At 37.5% G+C, this 16,128-nt stretch overlaps 1 protein-coding gene and 1 long non-coding RNA gene across 4 annotated transcripts in view; one reads left to right on the plus strand and one right to left on the minus strand.

Annotated features, from left to right (window-relative positions):
* LOC100644210 (dopamine D2-like receptor) overlaps window positions 1-16,128 on the minus strand; it is a 96,678-nt gene that overhangs the window by 21,769 nt on the left and 58,781 nt on the right. The window lies entirely within an intron of this gene.
* Window positions 7,435-11,732, plus strand: LOC105666072. The gene is made up of 3 exons (XR_001098992.3): window positions 7,435-7,564; window positions 8,178-8,365; window positions 8,463-11,732. It is a non-coding gene; the product is annotated as an uncharacterized LOC105666072 (long non-coding RNA).

Consider the following 16,128-nt stretch of genomic DNA (forward strand, 5'->3'; position numbering starts at 1 on the left):
TTAGCGAAGGTCTTTGCTGATAATACCCGTTCCACCTCGCACCGTGTCGAAATCTGAAACGCATGCGACGTAGCTGTATGTACGCTAGCTTTGTTCCCATTCCTGCCAATTAACGCTTCATCGTCGACGATTATCATACTAACCGTTGGAAGTACATTTTTTCTAATTTTGAATGGAAGACGCTGTGCGAATTAACGAATATGCACGTTAGCAAGCGGTATACATTAAGCACGTTGATTGAAACCAGTAAAGTTAGCTACCAGCATGACGAGTAGGAATTACCGAACTTCTATGCATTCGAATCTGGCTGCTATTATAGTTGTTTCGTAGCACTTCTATTCTTCCTGAAACTAGACACCTTCATCGCGCTTAAACTTCACTGTTCGGTCGTCGTCGTAGGAGACGCAACTTCTATTCCATGAAAATTGACAATGTTAAAGCGTCGATTATATTTTATCTTTATTGATAGAATCGAAGAAGTTTCAGCAAATTAACGAACGCGAGTATTGCGTATAATGCGCGATGGATAAAGAGCTTCGTTCGAATAGGTACAAATCAATTTTAATTAATCGATGCCAGTAATCGTAGTATTTCGTTCGTTATCATGACGTTCTTTGTGAAAATTGCAATAATGTATGCCTTATCATATTCATGGAGTAGCAAGATGAACGTTACGCGGATTAGTTCAATTCGAATTTCGTTTAAAATTTTGCATGCTCATGAATATGCCGTATAATCTCGCAGATAGGGAATTACGCGACGAGGTTGTAGAAAGCACCGTTTCTCGTAGTACAAGCTCTTAATGATCTTGGAAACGAGATCCTAATGACCCCTTTGTCGAAAAGTTTCGAAAGAACGAGGGAAACGAATCTTGCGCGCCCCTATGGAATCGAGTCATTAAGAGTGACTCGCGGAGAGGAAGTTGGGCAAAGGGGGTCAGGACGAATGAAAGAACGGAAGATCGTCGTAAAAGTTCGAGCGAGATATCGGATTCAGCTAGCAAGATCTGTAACCCCTGTCGTCTAATGTCGAATTCCCTTTATCAAGTTTAATTCACGACCATAAGTTGTTTCTTTGCGCTTTGTTGAACTTTACGAGAATTTTAATTGATTCTGTTTTTAAATCGTATTTAACGCTGTGCTTTGTTTCTTCTGTTTCTGTGCTGGGTTCGAAGTCTATCCATTAATCGCGATTCAATAGCAGTCTAATCTCCTTCTTCCTAATTACTCCTCTTTTAATTTCCAGGAAGGATGGTCTAAAAATACGAAACAAGTACAATTCACGGGAAAATGTACACGCGTGTAAAATTACCGTTCGCCATTGTTATAATTTGGATGGCACGAGGTTTTAATTTTATCAAACGTAGTGTGGTAACAGAGTATTAACAAGACAATACAACGCATCGTGCAGAAGCGTTTATCATGTGAGACATGCTGCAATGAACACGATTCCAGATCCCGTAATCTCCGATTGTAGCAACGGGTATTCTGCGAATTACGCATCATCTCTTGCAAAGGAGGCTTCATATCCATAAATTAAATAGATATTTCCGTTAACTCCTATGCAATTCATCCCATTTAATGTGTAAAGGGCAAACAATAGAAACCCGTGCAGGGATAGCGTTTATTCAGATGTGTAACCACTTTTATTCAAAACACGTCGACAACGTATCCAAGAAGAAGGAAAACAATGCGGTAAATCAGAAAACTTTCGAACGACCTTTTGCCCTGAGAGGGACAAATGATCCACAATCATGGAGATTCCAACTTTACCAATCGCATTCTCGAGACACTGCAACGTCCACAGCGGGGTTACAACTTTCTTAAAGCAGTTTAATAATGAAACTTTCCTCGAGTGTTTACTTTCTATAACACTATAGTCATTTCATTAAGTTGGTTTCGTCGCGATACGGCACGATACGATTGTTTGCCACCAACACGACATTTTCATCACAATGGCATTCATTCTCCTCGATGTATTTCTTATTTATCTTTTATTCACATTTTCAGATAGGTTATCATTTCTTGGAATTATGAATTACTCGGTCTGAGAATAATATCTACTCAAATTGGAAGAAACCAAATGCGAAGATATGAGATCGAGTCGCTTTGACGTCAGTATAAAACATGATGCATGCTATTTTATGTCAGACGGTCGTTTTAAAAAAGCAATTTTATCAGCGAATGAAACAAGCACAGCGATACGATGCACATCGGAATGTACGAAATTCATTTGGATATTTTATTTCGTTAACAGCTACTCTCTGCAAACAACGATGAGATATAGGAAACGGAGCTATTGGAAATTATTCCTGTCTTTTTAACAGATTATAAACCAAGTATAACAAAAACCATTGTTTCCTTGGGCACGCGGCTCGATTGTTCTAGATAATTCATTCGCGCGGAATTTTACTCGAGTAAGAAATGTGATCTCATTTTCTCTTATCGGAAATGGAGAATCAGGGATGGAACGAGAATATAATCTAGCGATGAACGTTGACATGGGTACTCCGATGTTTGACAAAGATCAGTCGCCATCTGTACATGTATTTGATCAATTGATGATTATTCATAATCTTTTTGTAGAAATATGGTAGATTGTTATCACTTTCTCCCCTTTTTGTATAAAAATAAACCGTCTTAAAAAATTATACGCGTTATAAATTGTTTGTAGCTATGGAGTTGGAGCATGTGAAACACAACTTTGAAAAATTGAAATATGACCGATCGGGTATTCAAAAAATAACTGATGAGTACATAAATAAAACATGAAACATGACACGCAAAATATGTTACACATCACACCTGCGTTTCGTTGGTGTAGTTTCACAATCTAATAAATGCAACTGTATAATCATCGATACAATATCGGTTTGCGTCTGTCATTTATAACGAATAAGATAAATCACCGATACTTTACGCTTGCGTTCCACGAATCGTTTGGATTTCACTTTATTTCACGCGATACTTGAGACAAACTTTATACATTTGTCTTGTTTCCTATCGATTTCAAGTTTCCTCATGATTCTCGCATAAAGAGAGGAAGATCGGACTTTTTCCCAGTTCAGCTCATGAACATATGTATGATCTAACGAAGAGAAACATACATATGTATGTATGCAGTATATTTGAACACGGGGAAGTAAGAATTTCGCGTTACTCTTGGACAAGATCCGTTAAGATTATTCCAACTCCCTGTGAAATTACGAACGCGATCCACTTCGGAATAATTCTACGTTTAACATTTCTCATTACAAAGTGGATCAGTTTTTGATATGATAATCTGCCTTGCAAAGTAAAATAGTGAGAAAAAATGGAATATTTGAAAAAATATTTCGTCTTCGCTCGGAGAAAAAAAAAGGAACATAGTCGATGATGTAACACAACATAGTGAGATCGTCCTGGGTATTGCAACGGCTGATCAGGTAACTCCATGGAAAAGTTGCAACGCAGCGCAGCAGGAAGTTGCTTCGATCTTTTCTCACGTAGTTGACGTAGTCCCAAAACAACTCGAGTGGTCAATTCGCTGAAAAGTCCCAATCTATGTCTCTCAGATATCGGTTTCCCTTCCCCGTGGGATATACGTGCACCGAATTGATTGATTTTACTGCTTCTCGAGAACAAGTTCGTCGCACAGATGTGCATTACCGATAAACACTAACTATTACCACAGAACTTGATGAGAACGAATCAAAATCAATCTCTCAGTTAAAGCGGAAATCAAACGACAGTTGGTTTATGCGATGGAAGTACGTACACAGATAGCGAGATATACATACGTGACTGTGATTTAGTTCGTTAATATCCCCAAAGAATGAGTAGCGAACTAGCCTGGTATCATTAAATTGCACCGCTTCAAGTTGTAATCCACACGGTTCACGAAGTTAGAGATGCGTATGTTCGGGCGCATGTGTGTATAGTTGATTGGCTGGTACACTGAAAATGTGCTTTGCTGGCGTCACCGTTGCCAATCGAATTAACGCTGATTACGGTTCATTTGACATCGTCCTCCGCGCCGCTATTGTGCAATATGACAGCCGAGCTTGAAATATTTCTGCATAAATTTACGACGCCTATAGAAGACAAAATGAGAGAATAATGACGACGACGTACACGCACGAGTGCGAGTAATTACCCGGCATAAAGTCACTTGAACGATCAATTAACATTGTTGCCAATGATAATATCGTTGGCTGTGTTTTGGTCAATTTGTTTTGCTAAATTCCGAGTTATATTGCTCGGTCCATTGAATCGCAAAAACGTCGTTGGAAATTGAATAATAAATGGTTACGATGATCGAAACCGGGAATTCGAGTTCCAACTGTGGCTCTAGAATACCGTTATAAAATATCGCATAGCAATTTGACGATACTTTTCAAAATAAGTAGCAACTTGGAATAATACAACCAACTACGTGCATCGTAAATCAACAAGATTTACGCTGTTTGCGCTCTGTTACTCCGATATTCCGTCGTTCGGTCACATTTATTTTTGAATTCGTTAAAATTTTCATACAATCTCGCAAGGATTATATTCGAGCGAGAAACGGGAGTTCGATTTACTTTGGTTCGTGACTTTTGCAAACTCGTTCGTTCAAACTCGAAGAATGGATACTGAAGTACATACCTTCGCGCCTCTTCGCTGATATTGCGTTTCAGAGTGTTAAACGAAATTTTGTTCGTAATCGATCATTCTGATCGAACAAATGAAAAACTCTATGGCGCAACTACAACGTCGAAGTTAAATAAGGGCGCGAGAAAATAGCTCCTAGCACAATAAATTGAATCGACGACTCTGCGAGAGTTGAAGGTAATTGATATTTACGGGTATAGTAACAACTGAACGAGAAACAATTTCATAAATTATAATGTAATTTTCTAAAATTTTCCTCTATAAATCTCTTAGGACATTGCATGCGGCAAAATCTCTATTACGATCAACCGCTAGTATCGCGTGGCTCTATCTACATATACCGAGTAGGTATAACTTTTTGTAGCATCATGATCATTATGAAATATCACGGGTCACTTTTTTGAAGCCGCGCGGTTAATTGTCCTCTATACGATAATCCGAGGAATTGGCTATAATCGCGTGCTCTGTAGGAGCTGAATGAAGGATCGTAAAAAGTGCAGGTGTTCGAGCGATTCTAGTCAATCGTTCGACACAGGATTCCTACGTACGAAAGGTCGTGTAATAATTCTCCACGCGGATACAAAAAAGCGAACGAATAGATTTAATTGTTTCCAAGTCGATCGATGTTGATAAAGTGCTATGAAAAGATCGTCCAGTTTAAATTCACTGCAACGGCGTTAGCCAATACTGCTTGAAAAAATGAAACGAAAAAGTAGCTCATAAAAAAAATGTGCGTTATTTTTTCTTTTTTACAAGGCTATATAACAAAATTGTGTTGAAACGTACGTGTAGCTAGCTTCGATGGAAGTGCATTGGGACAATTTCGCCACGTTTGTCCCCACGTCGAAATCAGTGAAACAAGCAATTCAACGTGTGACACTAATTACTCGAACGAAAGTGAAGCGATTTGTTAAACGGCTGCCTATGTGGAACTTGTCCTGGAACAACATAACCAGAGTATCTACTGGAATCTGTGAGGTAATGGTCAATGTTTGATGTACCGATACATTTCGGTTATGTACTTTCCATTCTGTATAGAGAAACCATCCGTTACTCTGAAATTAAGAGTCATGGTTGCTATTAATGTCATTGCAAACGGCATAATCTTCCATCATAACTTAATATCATCATCCATCGCGAGTAATTACATATCATTGAACACATTAAAACGTGTTAGATGACTAATAGACCGAAATGATCGGTTAGGCTGATCATTCAATGATAACAAGCGATAGAGAATTCAGTAGAAAAACGACGTGAACAATGAAAGAAACTTGTTACAAAAATTATAATTCAAAAAAAAAAAAAAAATTGAAGAAATTTATTAAATTTCTCCTATATGCTATTTTACTATCCTCCCATATTCTGAAATGAAAACCGCAAAAAAAGCACAGAAAGTACCAGCAACAGCAGTTGCAAGAAAAGATCGTGGAAAGAGGGGAAACTGTTCCAAAGTTATCCAATATCTTGGATATGAAAGAAAGGGAATCACAGAAAGATGGGGCCGAAACTGGCACCTTTCTTTGATTTCTCCGTCGCTCGCGTTCACCGAGCTAAGCCTAACAGCTTACATCATAATATAACAAAAATGAAACTACAGAATAGACCAGGAGCACATTTGTTTAAGTACCTTTATGAGTTAAGTTTCTTCGATTTTCATTTTTTCGCGTTATTTCGATATCTCCCGGTAGGTGTGAATTTAATTGTAAAAGAAATAAACTTGAAAGATTACATATATTGATTTGGATAGTTATTGTCCTTTACCTTCTATTTTTCCATTTTGTCGTCCACCTTTCTCGTAATACAAATCCCTAATTATGGGCCAAAGATTCTCACTGGTTGACAAGTTCGATCTCAAAATATTTTCGAAAAAGTTGTCGTATCATAAGAACCGTTTGGAGAGAGAATTCGCGTGCCACTTCCTTACACATCGCATTCCCCTAATACTAATCTCCGAATATATTTTTTAAGCAGTTTATTTTATTTGAAACTGTGTTGCGCGTAGTCGAAAAATTGGGAATGCAGCATCCAAACACTTTATTCGATGTGCTTGTGCATTAAAATCGATCTCCAACGCAACGGTAAAATTAAAAAGTCCTTGGATGCATAGAATGTCGGAGAAATTCTCATGTAGCGCCAGTTTTATATGGGAAATCGTGAAGGTAACGAGCAGAAAGTTATGAGAGCATGAAGTGAAGAAAGGAAAATCGACGGAGGAGTTTCAATTTTTCCGAACGGATTATAACGGGCTGCTGAATAGTCCAAGTAGGTCTTCAATGGCAAATATTATGTTAAATCTCTTATGAATGGGACAATGCTGACGGGATTCTAATATCTGGATCTTAAATGCGTGTATAGAACATCATATTGAAGCCACATTGTTACCCCGTGAACTAGTAGACCTATAATATAATAAATGGAACGGCAACCCTATAGGGTGTTCCCTGGATGAAAAATGTATCTATGGTCTAATAATTTCGTGAGCTTTCCTAAGCCTAACGGCTGAAATCGATGATCAAAGTGGGTTGCTACTGGACGAATAGGTTTCGTTTACGAGTATCGTAACCACATGTTTCCTCTATCTTTTCTATTGTCCGATAATCCTTTTTTTCTTTCAACAGACCTACCCAGTTGCTTTTGAGTTGTTCCTCGTAATGATGAGACGTAATTTAGCCGAGATTAACAGAACTGGAAATTATCTCCACGTAGAATCGAAGCGATAACGACCGTTGTGAGTAGGACGTATCTGGAGTCTAATCTGCTTTCAGCGATAATTCAAGTTAATTATTCTCCGTAGTCTTGGGCTGTGAGCTCCATGCGTTTCCTTTGAAGCTCTGGCATCGAATCAAGGTATATATTTCTCTGGCCTGGACGTCTCCCAAACAGAGAGAAATTCACGGATCCCCAGGCACCGACCGATCTTATAACGAAAAGTAAGAAACGGAAGTACCCACAATTCTAGTGTGCATTTCGCCCCTTCTCGGAATATTCTAGAAAGAAAATAGAGACATTTTGTTAAACAAATGATTGGAGAATATTATGAAATTATTTTATACGATATTACAATGGTACTTTGTTACGTAAATTCCAAATGCTCTAAACTAATGCCATTAATATTAATAATTGTACCAATATGGATATCAATCAACAATTAACCTTTGTTTCAGTACATATATGTGTAATGTTATGGCTGTAAGTCACCTGTCAATACAGCATACGCTACTACGCGTACGCTCGCAATATCTTATTGATACTCTACATACTTTGTTTTATATTTGACACAGCGGCCAAAGATAATTACCTGAAGACGATAAATCAGATTTCCTTTATACACATAGAAAATTACATTTTAGCCTTGTCTAGCCCTTCCTTTTCTTCGTTGGTGTGATATCACGGGAAGACGGGACAACGGAAGTCGTGTTAATATGTATTACATTATATCGTAGATAGGATAATGTGGTTGGCGTAACGCTTGTAAACCAACACTATTTCGTTATCGTTTCATCAGCAATCTCAACGTTCGTCTCACCTCCCGTTCATTTTCAGATATTTCACGGAAGTAATAACACACTCGAGTGAAATTTTATTCCCATTCCGTTGATGTAACTCGTTCAACTTGCCGATAAACGAACGCTTCAAACAAGTTACTTTGAAAACGTTCATTTACCAGCGAATTAACAGAAGTTTGAGGCGATAAGAACTCGAAACATCAAACCTGCTGAAATAAGTTCTATGTAAGTATATACATATATCTATCTATATAATAGGGTGTTATACGTATACCGAAGAAAAGAGAAAGCACGAACAGCATCGTATAAGGAATGTTTGCAGCAAACTTTCCAACTACTGCAGAACTTGGCATGTTGCAACTGTGAATTGCAGGCGAATTAATATAGCAAACGGTTGGTCGTTTCAACTGCAATCGACCCGAGAAGAAAGAACTTGGTATACAAACTTTTCGTCTAGAAAGAATAATTTCCCGGATTCTTGAAAGATCGGAAGCAATCTAGGAGTAGCTGACGGCGCGATAGAGAAAATTTGTTCAAGAAAGAATTGTAATATTTGTCGATTAAGTCGAGTTCGTCCAGAAGCTTCTGACTTAGAGGCTATTTCCTTTCTTCGTACGTCACAGCATGGCTTCAAAGCTGAAGCGTAAAGACCGCGTTCTTTACTTTGAAAACAGACTAGCTTTACACAGGCGGAAGGACTAAGTTTTAATTAAAGGTCGCGGTCGTTTTTCAGAGAGGCAACGTTTTCACGCTCACGCGTTTTTTTAAGGAGATTTTAATTTGTTGCACAACTTTCAGATCGTGATGCGCATCTCCTTCAAAGATCTTTTTCAGAATCTTCATAATTAAAATAAAGTAACGGCGATGACTGGGTATATTCCACAAAAGTTCTTCTTTATTCTCTTTATCAAACGAGTTGTAAAACGAGCTGGACCAAATGTATCCATTTTCCAAACAAATTTTTCTTCCTTCCTGTCGATTGAATTACAGTGGGCGGTCGCGTCGGTATATGTCTATTTGCGATGGAAACGCAAATGCACAGCGGCGCGGGAAGCGAAGAAAAATAGAGATGGGATCTCCAATCGGGCTACGTAATTTTCTCAATTTAAATCTAATCTAGCCTGGCACGCAGACGCATCTACATATATTTTCGGAGCAAAGTAGCGAACGGAAGTGAGACAGGGGCACAAATGGGAAGGCTAGTAGACCTTTCACAGAGCTCGAATATTTTTTCCTTTATTCAGGCCATTCACCGTGCTGGCAATTACGTGCCATTTACGTGGCAACCAGGCTGTCGCATCTAACGCGGCTTTTCCGCCTACACGCGCCCGCGCGTGAATTCGATCCGATCGCAGCTAGCCCCGATCGACTAACCCGAAATACCGGAATCGATTATGCTGGTTTACAGGATGCCTCGTCAATCAACGTGTGAGCCCCCCAATTTTTCAATCACCTTTTTTCACCGAAGACAACAGCGACACGTGAACCAACGTACGATGCTTCCCGTTAAACCGAAGCGTCAATAGGAAGCTCGTGTCACGGTGCGCCGAGATATAAGACAACGAGATCGCGTTTGCCGAACATACGTTATTCTATTGTTAATATACATACTAGGAAATTTCATAAAATATGATTAGCTTGGTATTGTCTCCGTAAGTTATAATTTAATTAAATAATTGTAATTTATAATTTAATTAAACCACCGATTTCGTAAGTAATGCTGCCTTTCTGAGAGTTAAGCTTAAAAGAATGAAAGTTGTTGCCATCGGAGTTTAAAAAAATTAAAATAGGAAAGTTAATAGAAACAGACAGTGGATTATTAAAAGATACGAGAAAATTTATCGCTGATTGATTGCGAAGAAGTAATCTTTTAGTTTTATCTAGCATAAAATGGCTTGATATGTTTAAAAAGTTATTTTCAACAAGATGGTATATAAAGAAGAGAACAATTCAGTTGTATTATCGAGATACACACTGGCTCGAAATACATACTGTTATGTCTAAGTACTTTACTTATCCCGTTAGGAGATTACATTTCCGTTCCGGCTGAGATTACTTATTCGTTTTATAGCGATAAGAGTAAGTCGGTATATATATATAAAGCAGAGAAGATACGTATATACGATTCCAAGGGAATCCATAAAAGTAACAACATACAAAACTTTTCCTATATCCGGTGGAGCATAAGCGTACAACGTTGTAATAGTAATCTCAAAATAAATGTAGACGTTGTACCGATATATCAGTAATGCGATGTTGCGGAATCGATAGTATCAGCCGAAAGATAATTTCAGAAATACAATTATTATCGATGCAAAGACTAAACACTCATTGTATGATGTACGCTATAATAAATTCGAAAATTTCGAGAAATTGAAGTTCAATAATCAACTCCTAATAGAAGAATATACAATATATCAACTCCTAATATAGGAATATGAGAGAAAAGGAATTCCCAAACGACTATGTCGAAATAGCAGGTAATAGGAAAAGAGGCAAGGCATAAGTTCACCTGCGATACTTTGTGATACTCGAGCCTGAACTATTTTCTCTCTCTACCTTTTTCGTTATCTACTTATTTATCCGTTGAGCCAAGAACTTGATGCAATTTCCTGTAACTTCCGAAAGTTATGTCGCTTGACAAAAGAACACTCAATTACCAAATTTGATATGTGCAACATTGCCGGTAGAATATATTACACGGTATCTTTTGGGATGCGACTACTTATCCTAGTACCTTCCTCAAAAATGTAACCTTTTACATAGTTACGCGCTATTTACATAGGACTCGCGCTATTATCGTTAAAATATTCGATCGAATTGATGGAACGAAAGCCATTTTTCTTTGAGCAGTATTTTATATTTAAATGGTGAAATATTCCCTGAAGTCTACCAAGTATATTTTACTATTGAACATGCACGTACCACGTACGAATTCAACGTGTTTAAAATCCTAGAAAAATGATATGGCACGCAGAAAATGATATTATCATTTTTATACAAGTAAGTATATCCAGAGTTGAATACGTACTTACATGTATGAAAACGATAATATCATTTTACCGGTTTCTTTTTATATGCGATTTTCAAATTATTAAAACCGCGGATTATTATGGACAATTGTTCTTTTATTATATAGCAACTTGTAATTTGAATGTGAACGTAGTGTTTTTGTGAAGCGAATGAACGCCGGCTGTGAACAAAGAAATTACCGTGAATCCAGGACACATAAGTCTTTAATTAAAAATTCTCTATACACATAGCTGTATTCTTTCGTAACAACTTCTCGCTTTGCAGGATAATGAAAAGCATTTCTTTGTATAACGAACTGAGTCTGAGAAAGCAATTACCGAAGATACCGAAGAATTCTAACAGCTTTCTTTCAAGATGTATCGTCTTAAACGTATTGATATTCGAAGAGAGGGTTGCACAGATATCGTATATTAACTAAGGTTATCAATAGATGAAAACTGTGAATATTAAAAATCGCAGTCGATTAAAATACTTGTTGATTTTACTTGACTATTAACTGGTATATTTGCAACATTTGCACATTGTGCACATGATTTATAACTATTCGTGATATCAAACAAATTTATCATATTATCAATTTAATTATTTAAAGAGAAGACACGTTAATCAAAGAAGTTCACGATATATCGAGTTTGAAAAACCTAAGTTCCAGTCTGATTTTCTATACTTTAAGAAGGTGTAGAAAATTAAGAGAGGAAGGTGCCGACTGAAAACTACAGAGCAATGGTATATTTATATTCGCAATGAATAGTTTATCAAAATGAAGCAGTAATACGATATAACGAGTTGGACAAATAACATACATGAAACAAGTGCAAGTTTCGACACCAGACATGCCACGGAATTTAATAACATCGTGAAGCTTGAGTTTCCCCGTACACAGAACTGGTTAAATTCGAAAACTTTCCCTGTTATTAATTGCTACTAATATTATAGCTCGATTTCCTCTTCCAACAAAATTACGTATGCGACCATGGAAATATATGATTTTCTCTTTATTTTACGACTAACGTTCCCCAGCCTTAATTGTTTACACGAGATACACCGTAACACGGAGTATCCTCTGCTCTGTAGTAAATGTTATAAACAATCGAGGCGGTGCAAACCAAATTGAAAGTTTTACAGTAGAGGAAGTTATAGAAGATTAAGAGAGGAAGCTCTCGACTGAATCAAATGTTAATAAAAACCGACGCAGTCCGGTTCAATTTAATATTAACGGGTGTTCTCGAAGAGCTATAGGGAGGAACGCGAAATTGCCGCAGAGTATTTTACACAAAACTCGATTAGTAGGTGGAAGTTCTCTGCAGAAGCGTCTGTACCATTATTGTGAAAGCCACGGACGGGAAAGTAGGTGCAACGACGAGAGCTATCTCCGCGTTTAATTAACGTACGTTGAAGCCAGTAGCATCAACGCGAGGCTTACTTTCCTAGTCGTTCGTGCTCAACATATCGGCCCAGTTTGCTTATTTTGTCCGGCTAAATGGGACTCTATCACCACGAATAATTCGACGTGGGTCCAGTCTGAATAATCGCAAGGAATTTGGTACTATTTTCAAACACGACGCGATTACGCGACGCTCGAACGGCCAAAGCTAATTTCATTTCGTTACTTCTCTACGTTACTTCGCTAAGATGACGAGCTGTTAATTAATGGATCCTAGGTGAACATTCCGATCTCTGATTTTACAGCCGAGTAGAAAATTGGGTTGCATCGATTTCAGTATAGCACAGTGTACGAATGAAACGAGTTTTCGTATATCTTAATTAATGGCATCGGCGTCCTTATCTTCGGTATCACGTTTTCTTATCGATACGCACGATCTTCTAACTGGTTCATTAGCAAAAGTTAATTAAGGTTGAACGTTGTGTCCGTCAGTTGAAATTTCGCCGCTGGAACAAATCCCTACTTCTCCATTCCTTTTTCCTTTTCTTCATTTTTTTATTCCTAGTCCTTTATTTTCCTTAAAAATGCATGGAAATTGCTCTGCTCTCGTCTCATCGTTCATTTTCAGTCCCTCTTCGTCTAGCCGCATGATTTGAGATATCTCGGAGCTTCCGCGGAACTGATAAATTAGTTTTTTTTTTAAATTCGCCCGCAATTAATTAATTATCTATGTAGCTTTTATCTATGTAGCATGGCTCGATAGAAGCTTCAGGCAAGTGTGTATTCAGCTTAAGCGGCAATTATCATTCAGCGATTACATTACGGCGAGGTTGAAATTCCTGGATTCGACTAGATCCTTCGATATGGAATATTTCGTTCCAAATATGGATTTAATTTTGCTGTTTTTTTTTTTTTTTTTTTTTTTTTACTCCATTCCAAAGGCTATAATCAACTCATCGTCGTGAATACGGTCGTCAGAACGTCCTTTAATTGCTAAATACCCGTTAATCCGTTAGCCTTCGATGGAAAATTCTGTTAATTTTATCACTATGTTCGATTTCTGAATATCATCCTGGAAATAACTCGACATCCACGTGTAGGTCGAAAAATCCTTCGACTTGTCCGAACAGATGAACGTAAGAACGCGGTGTTTTAAAAGTAAAGAGTCCAGAAATATTATTAGCTACAAGTTAGTTTATAGATGTCAGATTTCCATGATATATGTCGATATTAATAAAATGAACGTTCAACGTGAAGGTTCCATGAAAACGTGTACTACTTCGAGTCGGTACTGTACAACGTACATATTGCCAATGGTGCGAAACTGTCTTTCCTGTTTTCGATTGTTTGACGACTTTTGAGACGTTTCATTTTATCCTTCGTTCAGAGCACACAAAGTTAAACGGCAAACGCCAACACCTATTACTTACAAATACACGATTCTGGGAACTTTGAGCCTTCGTTCAAGAACCTTCGGTCTTGCCGATTCCCTTTACTCGAATTATTTCGAAGAGAAAGGAAGGGTGAACGGTGGTATTGTTCCATCGAAGCTCGTTCGATTGGAAAAGCCGAGAATCGCAGGAAATTAAAGGCAGCTTGTCGAAGACAGTAAGGAAAAATTCGATTTCGTGTTCCGAGCAACGTATACGTACAGGATGTTTCACAAACCAGGGAATAGTGGTGTTAACTCGGCGATTAGTTTAAAAGAGAAAAGCGAAAGAAGATTGCACACTAAGTAAGATACCAAAGAAAATAATACACATTGTGTCGATGTGCCGTTCCTTCCTATATCCTGTTTCATCCTATGGATGAATTTATGAAAAATATCGTGCAGTCTGTGCAAACCATTTTTCTTATGTCTATGACAATTTAGGCTGCGGAAAGAATAGCTTGCTCCTGGACATCATGAAATTAATGTTCGTTGCGTGTGACAGTTAATATTTAAAATACGTCGAATAGAATAAATCAGAAAGAATAGGTATTGATCGCGATAATATAGCGGCGCATCTTTTTCGCTAAACAGAGCGAAGAACAAGGCCACGGCTATTATCAACGCACGTGCAAACAATATATATCGGTGTATAATAAGAAACCAAAATAATATAATATTATAGTACTAGAACAAAATTCATTTAAATGTAAATAAGTTCATATTTCCTCATAGCATAATGCATCATAGCAGCGTGCGAACGTCATGTAACAGAGAGAATAGATGAATAGTAGATACTTCATTATCAAAATAATTATCGGGTTCGAAATCTGGAAAATCGTTTAATTACATTTATTTTATACTCTGGTAGTCATGCCCAGGAGAGCTTAATATAGGTGGTTGATAATATTGTTAATAAATTTATATTGTATAAATAATGGAATGCGCGTGTATTGATTAAGTTAATAATAAATTGATCAATGGAGTTACATCGCATAAATTTATTTTATGCAAAAATAATACAGTTACTTCATGTTAAATGTGTAGTACGCTAAAAAAAGAACATACACCTCGTAAACATTCATTTCTCACTGTTTAATAGTCATAAGCTATCTCCATAAGCTTGTAGGTAATAAACGAGTATCGAGCAAGTTCCATCATTCTCCTAGTAATAGAAAATTTTGCTGTATCTTCTCACAATCTCATGCGATCAGGTTTAGATTACGTTTTAAGCATCAACCGAAAGTATCTTTGCGATCGTGAATCGTGTGTCGTTCTGTATACGTATATCAGATAATTGACACAGGTGCTTGGGCACGGAATTGTCCATTGAAATACTGTGTTTGTCGCAAAGTGTAAATAGAATAGTAAAATTAAATCGTTTCCGAAACAGTTACGCTCTATACCGGATAACTTTTAGCAATCTGATTCGCAGACATCCTGGCGCATGTTACATGTTGAAATGCTGACAAGAGAGAAACGATGAAAGATACCAGCAAGATGGAATTGATTACTTCAATAATTTACATCGAAAGTGATTAATTTATTCGGCTTCAGAATTGAAAAAAAAAGCAAAGAGCTTTAGTAAAAGTAATCCGTCTGCGTCACAATTCGATGAAAAATTGGAGAATATTAGTAACACTATAAGATTAATTCTGATGAGAATCGGCTACAAATAGATATCTCATATATGCCGAGTCATAAAACATGGAATATCAAGCTCTTACTGAGAAAGCATTCCAAAAGCGTATTACCAGATCTCTAGGTGACGGTACAGATTGAAGCGCACGTGCGTATATGTATATGTGACACAGTGAAATCCTGATAACCGTCTAACAGCAGTTCCGTCCGTACTAATACGTACCCATATGGAAGGCACGCAGCATAGAGTATATAGGGAGTAAGGAGGAAGCGAAACTATTCGAGACAGTCGAACGTGACATTCACCGTTTAAAGTCTACATTGTAGACGATGCGACTGAATGAAACAGAACGATGACTATTACGAAAAGTCTGGAATTCTCTCTATCGTTACAACTACTCCACCGTACCAGGATTTTTATTATTCTTTCGACTTTTAACGTTGCATGCAAAATTTCCACAGTCAAAAGGATCTATATTGTGTCAATCAGTTCGAATAGGG

This window comes from Bombus terrestris, chromosome 9 (assembly GCF_910591885.1).
Source record: "Bombus terrestris chromosome 9, iyBomTerr1.2, whole genome shotgun sequence".
Classification (NCBI taxonomy): domain Eukaryota; kingdom Metazoa; phylum Arthropoda; class Insecta; order Hymenoptera; family Apidae; genus Bombus; species Bombus terrestris.